Here is a 17,170-nt window from a genome sequence, read left to right as displayed (position 1 = left end):
AAATAAAATAAATGACCCAGTTGAGAAAACTATCTTAAAAACTCATAAAATAGCCTAAACCTTGCTCTCAAGGTCCCCACAATTAAGTCCCGACCTCCTTTCATGATATGATTCTAGCCAGTTCCCTATGCTCAAAGAGAATATACCAAAGGGATTAGCAAACTCAGCTGCTGGACTCAAACTGCCTGGGTCCCAACCCCAGCTCTGCCTCCTACCATCTGGGTGAGGATGGGCCAACAGGGTTGTGTTCCCTGCCCCCAGCTCCTCAGCCTTAAAGTAGAGAAAACAGCAGTACCAATTCACAGAGCCACCGCCTGATGGAAAAGTGTTCATTTGCATAAAGCTTTTAGAATGGAAATTAGTGACCAAGGCTCAGTTATCATCGTTACCCATGTCTCATACGTTCTACAATTTATAGGAATACCTTAAGTAGAAGAATGCCAAGTCCTACTCACGTGGGGCTCTGTTGCCTCTTCCTCCGTGCAGTGCTTTGTGAGAAGCCAGGGCTGGGGAAGGAAAGGAGACTGTGAAATACCAGGGCTGTGTTTCCATCCCCACTAATTCATACCGCACCCCCTTCCGCCCCCGTACCAGCTACAAGTCCTCTCCTCCCAAAACAGGCCAGGAGTCCAGGACAATTCAGCTTCCTGGGCTCACAGAATCCCGCTGCGAAATGGGTGCCTCCCGAATTAGCGTAGTATTAATACCAACCATGTATCAGGCAGTTGTAGACCTTTTACTTGTGCTATCTCGTTTCTTCTCACAACACTATATTAACAAGGCGTTCCTTTTTCCCCCCTTTTACCGAACAGCAACGGAGGCACAGAGAAGTTAAGCAACTCACCCAGTGTGACGCCGTATGAAGCGGTAGGGCTAGCTCATAGGTGGGGGACGGGGTCAGGTTAGGGGTGAAGAAAACCGGGGAGACCCTCAAACCCCAGGAGGCACGACCTGAGCCCACCCCATCCCGGGTACGTTACCAAACGCAAAGAAGCTCCGCCCGCGGGGCGTACATCACCACTCCAGGCCCTCAAACCTCCGCTTTTAGCCGCTCCTCCTCTTTCTCCCCAAACGAAAGGTCTGCAAAGGGGAAGCTTGAATGGGTCGTGAAGAGCGGACCTGAAACACCGTCATCAGGCAAAACATGGCTGCTGCGTGTCCTCCTGGGGCGGAAGTGCCTGCGACTAACCCGGAACTCCTGGACCATATTTCCCAGAATTCCGCGGGTAAACCTTTACAGCGAGGCGTTACTGTAGCTGCAGTATATGGGACTACACGAGTTTACGAGCTCTGGACTACATGTCCCAGAATGCAAGGGTGGTTGCGGGGGTGTCTACGGCACGAGCTCTGGACTACATGTTTTCACTCTCGTTTTCACTTTCCGGAATCCCTGAGAAGGTCTCAGGCCGTCTTGCCGTTCTACTGTGTAGGCCTCAGAAGAGTGTAGATTCTGTTCATTGAAAGGCGTACAAACTCAGTAGAATTTTGGACGTCTTCCAGAGGCTAAGCGACATAAAAGCATTACCAGCCACGAAGGCTTCCTGGTAAACCCCAAAGAGTTTCACCATTGGAATAAGGGGAGAAGGAAACTGGGCTTTCTTTGGCAGGGACTGAAGCCAAACGCCAAAACACCTCATTCCCTGAAATTGTGTAAAGGTGAACGTGTTTTGTTAGCATCTTACAACCCGTGCAGAAGCAAGGGAAAATCCTTTCTAGAGACAGACATCAACATCCTAGGTCTCAAGTTATTTCTGTAATTATAAAATCTGTGACATTGCTATTTGACCAAGTGAACTTTAAGGGGAAGGAAAAAGCATTACTTGACATACGGAGGGACACTTCACAGTCATAAAAGTTTCAAATTCTCAGAAACTAATAACTTCAGCTGATACTTTATAAAGCAAACATTGACAGAACCATGAAGAGAAACATTCAAATTCATAATTGGATCTGGAGATTTGAACACATACATAGAGGGAAATGTTGAGCCTTAAAAGCATATATTAAAGTAGAAAGGGGGGCTTCCCTGGTGGTGCAGTGGTTGAGAGTCCGCCTGCCGATGCAGGGGACACGGGCTCGTGCCCTGGTCCGGGAAGATCCCACATACCACGGAGCGGCTGGGCCCGTGAGCCATGGCCGCTGAGCCTGGGCGTCCGGAGCCTGTGCTCCGCAACGGGAGAGGCCACAACAGTGAGAGGCCCGCGTACAGCAAGGAAAACAAAAACAAAACAAAACAAAACAAAGTAGAAAGGAAGTTGAAAATTGATTCAGAAAACATCCATTTCAGGAAATTAATAAATGAATAATAAAACTGAAGAAGGCAGATGGAAAAATATAAGATCAGATGAATGAAATACAAAATAAAGTAGATCCCACACACCCCCACAAAACAGAAATTAAAGAAACAAACAAAACAAACAAAAAAAGATCATCCATAGTATAAACAAAGATTTTTTCAAAAATGTGTTCCAAATTCTTTCAGGAGAATATCCTCCAAGAACTATTCCTGACTTAAGCCAACATAGCACACAGGATTTCTTTCCACTACAAGTAAAGTGAAATATTGGATATAGCATGATGAAATACGGTAACATGATTAAGTTTTATTTATTCACCTCCTGTTCCCTATGGCACCCTCCACTCCCTTCTCTACCCCGTAAGCTACCATTCTAATTTGTTTGATGTGTTTTCTTTTGGGTGTGTTCTTGTGCAAAATGTGCACTTGTGTATAGTTTCAATTCATATAAATAATATTGTGTCATACAATTCATTCTGGTGTTTATTTCCTTCATTCAGGAGTATATTTTTAAGATTCACCCATCCAGGCTTCCCTGGTGGCACAGTGGTTGAGAGTCTGCCTGCCGATGCAGGGGACGCGGGTTCACGCCCCAGTCTGGGAAAATCCCACATGCCGTGGAGCGGCTGGGCCCGTGAGCCATGGCTGCTGAGCCTGCACGTCCGGAGCCTGTGCTCCGCAGCGGGAGAGGCCACAACAGCGAGAGGCCCACGTACCGCAGAAAAACAAACAAACAAAAAAACATTCACCCATCTATCTAATTTGTTTCATAGAGTTCCATTTTCTGCACCCACATTTTACCTGTACTCTTCCAACTGCCATGCCAATGATAATAAAATAAACATCTTCTTACATTTGTTTATAGACGTATCTGAGAATTTCTTTGGAGTACATACCCGAGGGAAATTATTTCATAGCAAATATGTATACCTTAATAATATAGCCAGATTGACTTCCTGAACGGCTACACCAGTCCAGATTATCAAAGAGTTGCACGTCAGGTTTTTGTGCAACTACTTACCTTCATTTGGACGACTCATCACCATTTTGCTAGTGTATTAAATGTATAGTAGTATCTTGTTTTAGTTAAATTTCTCTGATTTCTAATAAGTTTGATCTTTTTTTCAAATGCTTGGTAGCTTCATCTATAAGTGTCTACTTACAACTTTTGCCCCATTTTCTAATGTGGATGCTATCTTTTTCTTCCTCATTTCTATTACATATTCTGATTATTAATACCTTTTCAGTTTTACCAATTACAAGTATCCTTTCCTAATTGGGCACGTGTTTCTAAAATTTTTCTATTGTGTTCTTCATGGAATAGAAATCTTTAATTATAAGATAATCAACCAATAATTTCTTCATATCTGTGCTTCTGAAACTCCTCAGGTGAAAAAATATATTTCTACCTTTTAAAAATTAACTTTCTAGACTTATCTTTCACATGTAGGTCCTTTAAATATTTTGGAGTCTATTTATGTACATTTTATTACATGGGATCCACTTTTACTTTTCTCCAAGAGAAATTCTTAAAAATAGTGATATTCATGGCTTGAAGGTTCAATATTACAAAGATATCAGTAATCCTCAAAATGATCTATAGGCTCAATCAAACCCCAATAAAAACATCAGCATTTTTTCCCTTGGAAATTGATGAGATGTTTACAAATATTATGTGGGAAAGCAAAGAGCTACAAGAAGAGCTGGGGGCTTCCCTGGTGGCGCAGTGGTTGAGAATCTGCCTGCTAATGCAGGGGACACGGGTTTGAGCCCTGGTCTGGGAAGATCCCACATGCCACGGAGCAACTAGGCCCGTGAGCCACGTACTGAGCCTGCGTGTCTGGAGCCTCTGCTCCACAACAAGAGGCCATGATAGTGAGGCCCACGCACCACGATGAAGAGTGGCCCCCGCTTGCCACAACTAAAGAAAGCCTTCGCACAGAAACGAAGACACAACACAGCAAAAATAAGTAAATAAACTCCTACCCCCAACATCTAAAAAAACATAAAAATAAAAAATAAAAGAAGAGCTGGGACAATCTGAAAGAAGAATGAAAAGAAAGATATGAGTCACATTAAATCTTACTATAAATCTACAATATAAGATAGTCTGGTGTTTGCTCAAGGATAGACAAGATAATACACATCAAAATCCATGTTGAAACAGACATTATAACAACGTGTAAAAAGAAAACACTGCAGGGAACTCCCTGGTGGTCTAGTGGTAAGGATTTGGCGCTTTCACTGTGGTGACCCTGGTTCAATCCCTGGTCAGGGAACTGAGATCCTGCAAGCCACGCAGCACGGCCAAAAGAAAAAAGAAAGAAAAGAAAACACTGCAGCAGAGAGGGGAAAGAACTCTTGTTAATACAGTTGATCCTTGAACTAGGGTTCAAGGGGGTTAGGGGTGCCAACCCTCTGCTAAGTTGAAAATCCAAGTATAACTTATAGCCAGTCCTCTGTACGTACATGGTTCCTCCATAATCGGCAATTCTGCATCTGAGGATTGAACCAACGTTGGATCGTGTAGTAGTGCAGTATTTACTATTAAAAAAAAATCCTCGGGCTTCCCTGGTGGCGCAGTGGTTGAGAATCTGCCTGCTAATGCAGGGGACACGGGTTCGAGCCCTGGTCTGGGAGGATCCCACATGCCATGGAGCAACTAGGCCCGTGAGCCACAACTACTGAGCCTGCGCGTCTGGAGCCTGTGCTCTGCAACAAGAGAGGCCGCCATAATGAGAGGCCCGCGCACCGTGATGAAGAGTGGCCCCCACTTGCCACAACTGGAGAAAGCCCTCGCACAGAAACGAAGAGCACACAGCAAAAATAAATAAATTAATTAATAAACTCCTACCCACAACATCTTCTTTAAAAAAAAAATAATCCTCGTATAAGTGCACTTGTGTAGTTTAAACCCATGTTGTCCAAGGGTCAACTATTGGTTCTCAGTCAGCTGGATATCCATATGGGAAAAATATTAATCATTACTGCAAAGGATATAAAAATATAAATTCCAGAAGATCTGCAGACTTAAATTTGAAAAGTAAACAATGATGCTTTAGGAAAGAAACGTAAGATAACAGCCTTTTTGCCTTGGAGTAGGAAGAATTTCTTAAGACCAAAAAAATCACCAACTGTGAAAGAAAAAATTGAAAAATTAGACTATTTCAAAGTTAAGAAACACCGTAAACCCAAACGCAGCACTCTTGGGCCAAAAGTGAGAGAGATTTTAAAAACATCTATGGAATAAAAGACTCAGATGCATCCCTCATGCCCATGCATTCTTCAAGGGTCAACTGTATCTACCAAAGTTGAACATATACCCTATAACCCTTTGGTTCCACCCATAGAAATATCCCTCAAACAAGTGCACAAGGCACATTCTAGATTGCTCACATCACCACTAACTGTGATAGCCAAGAATGGGGAAGTACCCAATACCCACCAATAATGGGATTAATAAATAGATTTTGATATGTTTACACACTGCAATAATATCCACCAATGAAAATGAATCAACGGTATCCACTCCCATCAATATGGATAAATGTCATGGATATACTGTGGAGCAAATGAAGCCAACACAAAATAGCACCTATTACATGACTCCATTTATATCAAGTACAAAATAGGCTAAGTGAATCTACACCATTACAAACTAGTGGCTACCATATGGAAAGGAAGGTTACTAGAAAGAGCCAAAAAGGGATGCTTCTAGGGTTTGGGGTTTGTCCTGGTCCTCCAAGAACTAGACGGCAAAGTGCTGAGAAAGACTTTAATGAACAAATATTTCATTAGGGGAAACATCGGAGAGAAAATGGCAGGGAGCTCTGGAAGGCTGGCAGAACTATCAGCGCATAGTGCAAGTCTGACCCTGAGTGAAGATTTGGAAGAAAGATTTGGTAAATCATCCGAGACTGCCTTGTCATCTACGTAAAATCCTTCAAGGCTGTCAGAGTCCTTGAAAAAAGGTCACTGGACAGAGGAATCCTGGTCTCCAAGAAATGGCCTGCCTTAGGATCCCTGCTGTGCTGACTAGGAGCAATCAGGGGCAAGGCCGGCCTCCAGGCAAACGTGGTGATGGATTTAAGAGCAGCAGCTGGGACCTTTGGCCAGTTATGCTCCCTGTGGTCATAACTGTGAAACAGGAGACTCTCAACGTGGATGCTTCCTTGTGATAAGATCGGGTTGTTTATTTCTGTCAGAAATAATACTGAAGCAACGTTGCGTCCTTCTCAGTATATCATACCCCAGAGATCTAAAACGTTCGTTTGTTCTGTTATTGATAATGTTCACCTCTTGGCTAAGGTAGTGTTCACCAAATTTATACCTACTCTATTTCTTGTTGTGATCAATACTTTGTGGAGAGATATTTTGGGTTTTGTAGCATCCTGCTCCTTGTAAACTTTCAACCAGTAGTTTTATAATTCAATGATTACTCTTGCCAGAACCTATCATTACTATGATGGTTGTAAATAATGATTTTTACATTACGTCATTCCTTCTATATATTTATGGTTTGGCATTCTATTATGAGAGCCCTTCCTTCCCTCCCTTCCTCTTTTTTTATTCATATTCTGTATGATAATTATTTATTTTATGGTCAAATTGCTCAGATTTACCCAGGGTGAGTCTCTTCAAGCTGGATCTTTTTACACGTCCCACCACTCTTTCCTACTTTCTGGCACAGTAAATTTTCTCCAGGATCATTCTACACTTTCCTTGCTCCAGCCCTGAAATAGAAACATGGATATACATGCTTATATACATCACATGCACATGTGTGTGTTTGTATATCCTCGCACTTCCATATCTACTTCTGTAAATACCTAGCACGTGCACTCACTCCCTCTCTCTCTCTACAGATGGGTGGACGGATGGATGGATGGGTAGACAGATCTGTATAAATAACTTATGGTCAGACTTCCATATCCGTGGTTCCTCTGTATCTGCAATTCTGCAACCATGGGTTCAACCAACCACAGATCATGTAGTACTGTAGTAATTACTATTAAAAAAAACCCTGCATATAAGTGGACCTGCCCAGTTCAAACCCATATTGTTCAAGGGTCAACTGTAACTTGCTAAATAAAGCCCTTTAACCAACTATATTAAAAATACCACCATTGGTCTGCGTATGGAATGCCATCCAAACCTGCTTTGTCCTTACTGGTTCCACATCCAGAGGGTCCTCTGCTATTATGCTCAGTTCTCTCCTCATGTGCATCTTTTCAACAAGAGAGACTTTTTTTTTTAAACCTCCACAATGTAGGTATATCCACTTTTGTTTCTAGCTCCAGGATTTTCCCTCTCCCTATTATGGATCTGTAGTTAAAGCACAGCATAAATAATAAAGCTTCAACTGTTGAAACTCATGAATTTTTCTGTGTATGCAAAATAATCTGAGAACTGTTTTGTTTTTGAAATTGGCTTCCAGAGTTCATACCATAATTTTGATCTTATATGCCTTATGACAATATAGAACAATCATATGAGGTCTTAACTGCAAGGGATAATTATTTAATACTTTTTCAAATTCTATTAAAATAATTTCCTGCTTTGGCAATACCCACTATTCAATGAAAAAAATATAACATGAAGTTATAAAATGGAAAAATATCACAAAATGCTCCTTGCCTAGGAAAACCACTCTGGAAGAGTATCCCTTTACACATGATCTTATGCATGTACACATACATGTGTGCACATGCACACATACACAAACACTAACAAAGATTTATGGTTGATTATACTATGAAGGCTACAATCTGTGACCTCTCAAAGCCCATATTGTGTATCTCCTGCGATTATGATATGTCATAAATTTTTAAAATAAATTTTTATTTAATTTATTTATTTTTGGCTGCATTGGGTCTTCGTTGCTGCGTGCGGGCTTTCTGTAGTTGCAGTGAGTGTGGGCTACTCTTCGTTGCGGTGCGCGGGCTTCTCATTGCAGTGGCTTCTCTTGTTGCGGAGCACAGGCTCTAAGCACGTAGGCTTCAGTTGTTGTGGCACACAGCCTCAGTAGTTGTGGCACACGGGCTTAGTTGCTCCACAGCATGTGGGATCTTCCTGGACCAGGGCTCGAACCCGTGTCCCCTGCATTGGCAGGCGAATTCTTAGCCACTGTACCACCAGGGAAGTCCCTGTCATCATTTTACCGGCTTCAGATTAATATAGGAATCTATCAAAACTCAAATTCTTACAGCTGTACACTAATTTCCATTAAAAAATTTAGTGACATCATTGATGTGGTGTTCATCTTTTTGGTATTTTAATCTCATAATCAATAACTTCCAATTCTATGATTTCTAAATCAAAGAGATCTAATATATTCTGATATATATACTCCTTTCCTGAAACCATGCTTTACTGCAACCAATAGGGAAAAGCACATAAATGTCAGTCTTGTCTCAATAATACACTGGATAATTTTATCAAATTCCTACAAGTTTTCTGGGTATTTGCCTCATGGATGTGGGGGAAGAATATGGCATAGCCCCTACCTGAGAAGTTTAGAAGAAATGCTACAATAATTAGAAGGCAAACATTTCAAAGTCTGGATGAAAATGCAGAGAAATAGAAATCAGTAAGTTCAAGGTCAACTAAAAATTTTTTTTCTAGGGACAAACAATTTTTGTGACACTTTCAAAGTGTTACAGTAAACCCTGCCTTAATATTGACAGACAAAAAATCAATTGTATACCATGCAGTTACTGTTGTTGCAAAGTTAATCATGTTTTTTCACTCTGTACCATCAGAAAAAAAAATCACAAAGTAGTTCAATTTCTACTGAACACAGTCCTTGGAAAACTAGACGGGGTCTCAAATAACCACCCAACTTGAGAACAGAGGCTGCGGGAGGCAAGGAGCCAGTTGCGATAGGCTAATAGCATATTAATATTGAAGACTGGGGGGCTTCCCTTCCCTGGTGGCGTAGTGGTTAAGAATCTGCCTGCCAATGCAGGGGACACGGGTTTGAGCCCTGGTCCAGGAAGATCCCACATGCTGCACAGCAGCTCAGCCGCGTGCCACAACTACTGAAGCCTGCACACCTAGAGCCCGTGCTCCACAAAGAGAAGCCACTGCAATGAGAAGCCCACACACTGCAATGAAAAGTAGCCCCCACTCACTGCAACTAGAGAAAGCCTGCGTGCAGCAATAAAGACCCAAGGCAGCCAAAAATAAATTAAAAAAAATATATATTGCAGATTGGTTTTCTGCAGTGGTTTTCAGTATTTCAACAAAAGTTCATGTCCTGAATTAATTTTATTTTGCAGGTTTCCCCATCTGGATACAACTTTCATATATTATACATTTCCCCCTTTTGGTTTATTTAAAACACAAGTACTGAGCACACCTAAAAGCACTAGTCAATGATAAGGTTGTGTAGATTCAGCAGCCAAGTCCCTGCCCTCATGGAGCGCACATTCTCATGGACATCAATTTTGACTAGCTCATCCTTACACTTTTGTTAAAGCCCAGACCAAACTCTTTTCCTTTCTAAGTGCTATCTCCTAAGTGACATCTGATAAATGTCAAAGTTCTGAATGCAGCCCTTACTGCACCACTCAGAAGGGATCTCTGCTGTGTGCTCTGCTGAACACTAGGATCTGTTTAGCTACTGCTTCAACACCAACTAATTTAAAATACTTTCTCTCCTATGAGACCTGACGCTTGCAAGAATTCACGTTGCACGTGAGTTTTTTGAAAACAACATTTTGTAGAACTTCTATCCTCTGACAGTTCCTTGATGTTCTTACCACTCTCGCTGCTTTCATAAAATGTATCCCCAGTACGCATTTTGTGATGACTTATAAGATTGGAGCGCCAACTGAAGCTTTTACCACACGTCTCACACTGGTAAGGTTTCTCCCCTGTATGAACTCGCCTGTGATACTGAAGCTGTGAACACCGACTAAAGACTTTACCACACACATCACATCTGTATGGCTTCTCTCCAGTGTGGATGCTCTGATGAAGCTGAAGACTTGAGGCCTGACTGAAGTGCTTACCACGCTCCCCACACGTATATGGTTTCTCTCCTGTGGGGACCTTCCGATGCATGTCGAGGTTCAGGCTCCACATGAAGCCCTTCCCAGTGTCTTGGGCAAGTCACTAGGCCTCTGTATTTATTTGTACTTATCTACACTTATCTGTCACTTGGGGGTTATAATTGTACCTGTTTCATGGGTACGTTGTACAAAAGATCTGTAAAGTAGTTACAAGAAACTGACACAGAGTAAGCACTCCACAGACATTGGCTATTAGCTATTGGAAATCTTTCTCCATGAAACAGATGACTTTATCAGTGGATGACTCGGTGGGAGACAGTGAATCACAGAATCACAGCAAGTTGAAAGTGACCTAGTTCACACCCTTATGTGAAAAAAAGAAAAGTGTGCATGGGTAGAAAATGTCTGAAAGTTTACATAACAAATAGTTCATCATGTTAACTTTGAGGATTAGAATAAATCAGGAAAGGAGGAAAGAAAAACTTGAGTGTCATTCAATTTCTCTATCATTTGTGTTTCTACACTGAGACTCTGAATACACTGGAAGTGCAATTTTTTTTAATGTGGCGGGATAAAGGTTTTCAAGTTCTCCTGATACATCCGTATTATTATTTCAGAATTGCTGGCATTTCTTGCCATCTTCGGATCTACACCCATGTGAGTCAGTGGGCCATTCTGGACGGAGGAGATAATAGAGCAGAAGTGAAGTGAGAGGAAAGGAGAGAAAAGATTTTCTCTTTTCTCTTCAAAGAGGAAAGGTCTTTGGAATGGGAACAACTCACAACCCAACTTTGGGGAAAGGATGTGATGGAAAAGGAGACAAACATCCTAAACCTGTGATGAGAAGGATTCCCTGGGCTGGATGGAGGGAGGTCACAGGTGGCTGGACAAGGAAACCAACTAGCGAGAAACGCACACAAGTGCAGAGTAAACACCCTGAGGCCACTCAGCCTGACTCCATGCAAACATATGTCCAGCAGACAGCCCTTCACCTGTGGCTCCCCAGCAAGACAGGTACCTCTGGGGTGCCAACTCATTCTGAGTCCATTATGCCAGGCCATTCATAAACCGCGGTCTAACGTGTGAGGAATAAACTCTCAATGTTTATGAGGAAATTGGGGAAGGAGATTGAAAGGTTACTTAAATGGAAAAAAAAGAAGTTCAGGAAGGCAGGATGGTAGAGAGACAAGAAAAAAACATTAAAAGATAGAAAGGATTTGCCAAAGAAGAGAAAGAAATAGCAATGATTCCGAATGGGTTAACCTGCAGCTAGGAAGTTAAGGAAGATTATTGATGGGTGAAGACTATGGAATAAAGCGAATAAAATTTATCCGAAATTGCTGAGAATATGGTAAGAAGCATCATTATCAAATTATGAATTGGCTGCAATGGCATACTAGGGGGGCGCTAGGAAGGGGAAGCAAATGATCCTGAGATGACAGTAGCAGGTGGAAAGTGGTTTCAGGGGAAGATCAGTCTTGCAGAGGGTGTATCAGAGGAGGGCAAGTGTGAGCAAGCAAGGAAATACTAAGTGTATACGGTTCCTTCACTGAGTGCACCCAGCCCCGTGGTCAGCCTTGAGAACAAGCAGGACTTCAGGTACTGGAGCTACATTTCATACATCAAGACTTGAGAAGACACCGTTAACTCAGGTCTTCTCTTCAAACTCCATCTTTCCTTCTTGACCTTCATTTGGCCTCTTCCCTTACCCTCAAGCTGTGGACGGAGGCCACAGAGCAAGATGGATCACTACTGTCCTCCATCACCTGGCGACTGTGGTTCACATCAGTGCAGTACCAAAGGCAATAACCAAGTAACAGACACAAGAGTGTATGAAGAAGAAGAGATTCTGATAAGGCTTTCTGTGACAGTGTGGGCCAAGTCGGATCTATATGGCTGGTATCACCTGAATTATGAGCAGCCTTAGGGGAGAAGTTCTCAGAAGGCAGAGCCTGGCTCTCTAGAGGCTCTGTGTCCTCACAGCCCACTCCAAGACCTCAGTTACAGCTTCGGCCCCAAATCTCTCTCCATCTGCCTACTCAGAGTTTTTGAAGTCTTCTTTCCTCCACATTTCTCTTGAGAGGTGGAGGAGGAAGATGAGCTTCAGGCCAGCTCAGACTCCCCTGGGATCCCAGCAGGATGCCTATCATTAACCTCCCACCTTCTAGGAAGCTCCTAACATCTCCACATTTGGGGGAGTTTTCATTTCAGCTGTGCTTCAAATTGCTGGCTGGAGATGGCCTGTTGGAAGGTGGCTAAAGGCAAGTAGCAATCCTTCGGGCAGCCTGGCCCTTCTCGACTGTCAGACATCTTCAGGGATATTCTAGGAAATGTTGTTTGTTCTAGAGAAGGGAAGGAAACAATCCAATTGTCCAATAATGCTTGAATGGAAAATAAATGATGCTATATGCATGTGATCAAATAATATCAAACAGTCAAAAATCAAAGACCTAGATCTATAGGGATTCACGTTTATAAATCTTTAAAACATAACATTGATTGAAAGAAAATAAGATAAGATAAAGAATGTTAGATTGTTATAACAGGTATGAAAGTATTTAACTATTTAATTCAATTCAAAATATTGCTTCTATATATAGAGATGCAAGAAAATAAAATTTATCCAAAGAACACATTATTTACATTTAATATGCGCATTTATCTAGGAGACCCAAAAGAACCCACAGATAAACTAGCAGGAACTAATAAGACGGTTCAACAAGGCACACACATACAAGATCAATAAATTTTAAAACTCAATCAGGCTCCTCTACACTGGCGATAACAAATTAGAAACTGTAAAAGAAAATAAGAAAAAAAGAAGATCTAAAAATTGTCACAAGAGCCATATAAATTATTTAGAGCTAAGCATACGTAGAAGGCAATATAACTAACAAACTGAGTACGAACAGTTAAACTCCGCCCAACCCAAGGTTAGGAAAAGACTGTTGTTACTTTATGAGAACAGACCCTCTTCTTAAGGAGCAGATCAGTAAGTGAGACTGAATCAACGAAACACAGCATTTGAAAAGTCAGCTAGTCCAAGCCTCTTGATCGCACATACAGAAGCTGAAGCCCAGATAGGTTGAGTTACTTGGTAAAGGGCCCAATGTCCTGACTCAAGGACTAGCATTTTTGACTCAGTCGCAAGACACAATCAAATGCAGTACCTTGGAAAGAGATGGGGAAAAAATGAAGAAATCAAGTATATAGTTCCTCATCTTTAAGTACAGAAATAGCCGTGACAAAATTACACGTATTGAGGGAAAATTGAAGTGCAGAGTTTAAAATGTCAATAATCCACAGGGAAACTGGAGACCATTTAAAATATTCATATTAAATCTCTCTAGAAAAGACATTATAAGATCTACAAACAAAATGTGAACTTTATAATAGACATGGTATGATACAATTTATAATAGATATGGTATGAACCTTTCCCTTTCACGGGAAAGGTTCGGCTGGGAAAAAGGAATTGTTCTTGAAAATGGGGCCTGTGCTATTGCAGACACTGTGCTCAACCTAGGTCCACCGAATGCTCTGATGTCATCACTGAGGTCACAGAATTCCACTGTGCGCCTGGCAACCTTGCAAACATAACAGCCCTGGTGAGCACTAGGCAGTACTGCTGGTTCACTAAGTGGTACAAGTTTTTCAGCCATTTAGGAGACTTGACCATTTTTATTTGTATTGAATCATTTCAACGGATTGCCCAAGAGCCAAGAAGGGCCAACCTGTAGGGAAGAGGAGGAGTTGGACATCTCTTGAGGCATCTTCTAAGGGAGACTTCTAGTTGGTACAATGGAACGGCGACAAAAGAGGAAACATCTGGAAAATGAAGAGTCCCAGGAAACTGCCGAGAACGGAGGAGGTATGTGGGGGGCAACATGGCTGGGGCACATGGGTTACTGCCAAACTGAACATTCTCTAGGAAGCGGGGGACTGAGAACGTGTCACCTGTGAAGCAGGGAGCGAGAGACCTTGTCTCACTGATGCTGCCGTATCTATCCGGAGGGTCCCTGTGGTGTGAGACGGCACAGACGGCCAGATGTCCCCTGGGAGATGGGAGGTCAGCTCCTCTGGTCTGAGGACTCTCTCCTGGGGCAGCCGGGCCTGGAGCTTTGTCGAACTCACAGCAGGCTGCATCCTGCTTGCACAGACCTAGAGGTGCAGCTTTTCTCAGTCCCCGATTTCTCTCTTATTCTCTTGGATCTTTCCCTGGGGTCATGAGGTGGGGGATGTGAAGGATGCAAGGATGCTGAGAGAGACCCATGAGTTGCTTGGCCTCTTTTACCAAAGTGGAAAGAGAAGCCCCATGAGTTGAAGGCCCTGTTGAAAAATATCTTGACAAGTGGAATGCACTTTGAAAGAAGATTGTTTGTCTAGGCATGGTGTCATATTGAAAGCAAGGAGGTTTTATTCCTACAACAGGAAGAATTTCCCAAAGGAGATCAAGGGAAGGGAAGGGTTTTCCAGAGACTGAGACCGCATGGGCAGGGGTGAGAAATGTCCTCAGGGTCCTGCGGGGAGCTCTGAGAGCCACGGCCCACGTGGTTTCTGCGTGCATTAAATGGAGGCGAGTAGCTTGCCCTGGGAGAGGGGTGGTCACCCCAGAGCTCCAGCTAGAGGCCTCTGCCCCAGATTAGAGCCCAGTAGCTCCTACCAGGCCCAGGGCCCTGGAGTCTGTAGGATGGGCCCTGGGAATGGAGCTCTAGACAGCAGGCAGACTTTCAGGCAGTGGCTGGGACAGGCTGGGGAAGGCAATGACTGCCCCTGACCATTCAGAATATTTTGCTCTATGTTCCTGTGTGTGTGTGTGTGTGAGTGTGTGTGTGTGTGTGTGTGTGTGTGTGTGGTAGTGCAGAGAAGAGCAAGATGAATGGGGGTAGAGTGCTTACCAGATATAAAGTCTGCGTGGTAAATTTCTTGTCACCCTGCCTGGACCTGGCTGACACTCGGTGTACGTAAGAGTGTATACAGAATTCTTGTTAGGGGTGTTTTATGAGACAGTAACTCATACACCCATGTACACTCTGATACAGCAAAAATATCACACACACCACATATAACTCCCTTAGTAAACCAAACACGACACATGGAGGTATATACACGCATCCCTCCTATACTACGTTCTCATACAACCCACCTATATCACAATCCTCTCCTCCAACACCAAACGCTGGAGATGAGATATGTATATAGACACACACACTATATATATAGGACAAACACACACACACTATATATATATATATGTATCTCCACAACTCTCGCACAAACTCAGCTAACTTCAGCCATCACCAAATACCTCTGTAAGAACCAGTCACGTGTCATACACACCACACTTGTAACACATTCTTGATTAATGCCACACCTGCTTTGTACAAACCACAGTAAACCACAGTCTCAGTAACCCATGTCAGGATTGCCAGAGAAAATATGGGCTATCCAGTTCAATTTGAATTCCAGATAAAGAACAAGAAATTTTTCAGTATCAGTAAGTCCCAAATATTGTATGGGCCCTACTTACAGTAAAACTAAGTAAGAACAAATACTGCATGGGAATACTTACACTAAAAAATTATTCTGGGTTTATCTGAAACTGAAATTTAACTGAGTGCCTTGTATTCTTGTTCGCTAAGTCTGGCAACCCTTATATATTTACCATCAGCTGATGTATTATATATTTATTTTAGTTTTGTTTAGTGTGTGTCTTCCCCTACTAGAATGTGCAGCGTTACCAAAGACTACAACAATGGAAGAGTGCCGGATACACAGGAGTAGCTGCTTACTGAATCTTGGTGAATGAATGAATGAACACGCACCATAAATACAAGCCACACCATGTAATGAGGAAAAGTTACATGTCCCAGAATTCCTGACTTGTGAACAGAAACCATGCACACAAAGGCCACAGACACAGATAGACACGTCTGCACTGTGCTCCCCATGCCAACCCCACACTTACCACAAACTTAACTGATACACTTCACTCACTCTTCCCACACACTCACAGTCACCACCGAGGCCTACATTACCAACCAGACAGTGAGAGAATAAGTATTGATTGGAATTAAATCCTGGAGGATCCACTGGGAACCACACTCTCAACTGTGTGTATCCACTGCACCTGACACGTGTCACACACTCAGTAAATATCTGTGGACAGAGGACTGATGAACCCACCCTGAGCCTTTCATTCCTCCCTCAGGAATCTCGAAGTCACAAGAGGATCCCCCTCGGCTTGGATCCACTGTGGTGGCCCAAGGCTGCAGCCCAGGGGCAGGGGAGGTCGCCTCTGCCTCTAAATACTTCTTCTGTACTTCTACTCCACGCAACCTCAGCTACGCTGGTAAGGGTGTGGGGCTCCTCAGGTGAGGGGGTGCTTGGCTGTGAGGCAGGTGGCACAAGGATCCCAGGGAGGCTGAGAGGAAATCCAGGGTCATCAGAGGTGATGAGGGCTCTGTGGAGGAGCCTGGGCAGGATGGCTGAGCTGTTCCGAGGGTGTGGATGCCAGCTGAGTCTGTGGGGGCGGTGTGAATACTGCTACTACCATGGAGGGGAAGTCAAGGAGCAGGGGCCGGAAAGGTCTGGGCTTCAGGTGGAGGGAAGAGGGACCAGATTAAGCATCCTCAGAGGAAAATGTAGGCTTTGTCTTTGCCTTTGCTTCCAGAGAAGGACAGAGTTCTGCATCATACACATCCAGCCTTAGAGCAGGACCATCCAGCTCAGGTCCACACAGCTCACACATACATCTGCCCTCCAGGCACAGCCCTTCTCAGAGCACACATAAACCCCAAGCACCACAGCCCCATTCCACAAGTAATGCACCACCGATATTACCAAAATCACACTCCTC

The 17,170-nt window shown here is 43.1% G+C and overlaps 1 protein-coding gene across 1 annotated transcript in view; it reads left to right on the top strand.

Annotated features, from left to right (window-relative positions):
- LOC309811216 (protein FAM170A-like) overlaps positions 1–17,170 on the top strand; it is a gene marked incomplete at both ends in the record, with an annotated part of 518,093 nt that overhangs the window by 486,938 nt on the left and 13,985 nt on the right. The window lies entirely within an intron of this gene.

The sequence above is a fragment of the Mesoplodon mirus genome (assembly GCF_964341445.2).
Source record: "Mesoplodon mirus genome assembly, chromosome: 10".
Classification (NCBI taxonomy): Eukaryota; Metazoa; Chordata; class Mammalia; order Artiodactyla; family Ziphiidae; genus Mesoplodon; species Mesoplodon mirus.
Note: the sequence above shows the minus strand (reverse complement) of the source record. Positions and strands in the feature narration are given on the sequence as shown.